We start from the raw sequence: 2,320 nt of genomic DNA, 5'->3' as shown, positions 1-2,320 counted from the left end.
AGGGATAGAAAATTTCTCATCTTGATAATTCAATGAGAAGAAATTTTTAAAGCTTTAAGCTTGTCATTTTTTTTCCTAAGTCTTCTAAAGGAGCTAAAAATATCCAGCCTATCCAACACACAGTCTTCATATTACTTAACAAACTCTTAATTCAAGATGATTCCAACCAGTAATATAAGTAAGTCATTCATAGCTGTGTACCATAGACAACCATTGGATCACTCTCTGATCTTAAATTCCAGAATCTAGAAGGATATTTACTATTGCAAAATCCTACCAGATTGGTTTAGCCATCTCAGCCCTCTATTTTCTTGAGACTTTCTGACCTCCAACATCTCCAGGTAATGTTTACTCTATGAGTCTGCTTTTAGTACAAGAAAGAAGATCCATTTTAAGCTATTTAAACAAAAAGGGATTTATTGAAGGGTATTAAGTAGCTTAGAACATTTTTGGAAGGGCTGATGAGAACTGAGTATGAGCTGGTAGGAGTGAGCCAAAAGCCACCTCAAAGAATTAGACCTCCAAATGCTACTCTAGCCAAGATCGGGTGGCTGCCTGTCAAACTGGAAAGCGGCCATAATATACCCTCTGCGACGAAGTGCGTTTCCATTACACAAACTAGCTTATATGTGAGTGTTAAATTAGGTAATAAGAAAAGTATAGTATAAACATTGCATTGGTTTATAAGTGTTTTTCCCAGTTTATTAATCTTTCATACCAAATAACATCTGAAGGCCAAGTACACTAATACAGTCTGGTGCAGCAAACACCAATAGGTGGCACTCTCTCCCTGAACATACTGTTTACCCCACCTTCTTTCTCATGGGCTCAGTTTGCCAGGTGTTCTTGGAAGGCCTTAACGTATAATTTTCTCTTGTCTCTGTGTATGTTGCCCTGACTTCAATAACATAGCATAACACAAAGAATCTGAGGAACACATAGTCACCTTCTATCAAAATTCTGTTCAATAGCCTCTGTCAGAAGCCACGTTATTAAAATGAATGTCATTAGACCTGTCATTCTATTCATTTTTTTCAATGACACTTCTGATTGCTGGAACCTGAATCATGTTCAGAGCTAAAGTCATTTTAGCTTTTTTTTTTTTTTTTTCCTCCCCCCACATACTAGAAAGCAGGGGAATGGTACTGAACCAACCAACCTAAAATATCTATCAAAGAGGGGGCTGTTGCCAGCTGGAACCAAAGAAATACAGAAAGTCATAAGGAAATAACTTACTGCCCCCTCCCCAAAAAAATCCACTAAAATATTCACAATAAAATGAGCAGGAAAATCTGCATTTGCCTCACTAAAGAATCTGATGCCATATTACTACCATATTGGTTATTTTTAAATGTTTTCTGGCCTCTTCCCTCTCCACAGCTTCCTTCAATCCTGAAAGAGCCCTTAACTCCAACAAACAAACAAACAAAGGTAGTTAGCAAATAAGAGAAACTGGGCAAGAAAGAGAGATGTCAAACCAACTCCTTATATTGCAGACTTTTAAGTTCAAGGTGAGGTTTCTCTACTAAGGAAGGAGAATATTTCAATTATATAAAGAGTTAAGTTTGCTCATGTTAACCAAAAGAAGTGTGGGATATATCTGATACTTCAACCAGAGCCAGGAGAAAGGTTTCTACATGTGGAAATCAGAAGACCTAGAGTGAGGGGAAAACATATCTTTTGCTTATACCCTAATGTTTACATCTCATTCAATAAATGTCTTAACTTACCTTAGATGATATTTATCTTAATGAAAGAGTGTTTTCAATTCTTCATTTTTCTATAATATAATTATGCCACCATGGCCTTGATATAGCTTCCTTATGGGTAAAGTTTACTTGCCTTCATCTTGACATTGGACTTGAGCTGGAATTTCTTTGGTCAATGGGATGTTAGTAGAAGATATATAACTAGAGACTTGAAACGTGGTTGTGGAGTTTGGCTACCTTCCTAACACTGGTGATGAACTCTCATTCAATAAATGTCTTAACTTACCTTAGATGATATTTATCTTAATGAAAGAGTGTTTTCAATTCTTCATTTTTCTATAATATAATTATGCCACCATGGCCTTGATATAGCTTCCTTATGGGTAAAGTTTACTTGCCTTCATCTTGACATTGGACTTGAGCTGGAATTTCTTTGGTCAATGGGATGTTAGTAGAAGATATATAACTAGAGACTTGAAACGTGGTTGTGGAGTTTGGCTACCTTCCTAACACTGGTGATGAACCATGAAGAAAATGCCTTTAGCAACCCATTTTCTTTCAAGCAGGTCACAGAACAGGATACACAGTGATAGCCACATGCATGGGGTAAT

The 2,320-nt window shown here is 36.6% G+C and overlaps 1 long non-coding RNA gene across 1 annotated transcript in view; it reads left to right on the top strand.

The window, feature by feature from the left end:
- Positions 1 to 280: 280 nt before the first annotated feature.
- LOC131835354 (uncharacterized) overlaps positions 281 to 2,320 on the top strand; it is a 4,639-nt gene continuing 2,599 nt past the window's right edge. The window contains exons 1-2 of the long non-coding RNA XR_009355146.1: positions 281 to 341; positions 1,381 to 1,511. This is a non-coding gene — a long non-coding RNA (uncharacterized LOC131835354). The remainder of the gene's footprint in view (positions 342 to 1,380; positions 1,512 to 2,320) is intronic.

The sequence above is a fragment of the Mustela lutreola genome, chromosome 7 (assembly GCF_030435805.1).
Source record: "Mustela lutreola isolate mMusLut2 chromosome 7, mMusLut2.pri, whole genome shotgun sequence".
NCBI classification, from domain to species: Eukaryota; Metazoa; Chordata; class Mammalia; order Carnivora; family Mustelidae; genus Mustela; species Mustela lutreola.
The sequence above is the reverse complement of the archived record's forward strand: the minus strand, read 5'-3'. Positions and strand labels throughout refer to the sequence as shown.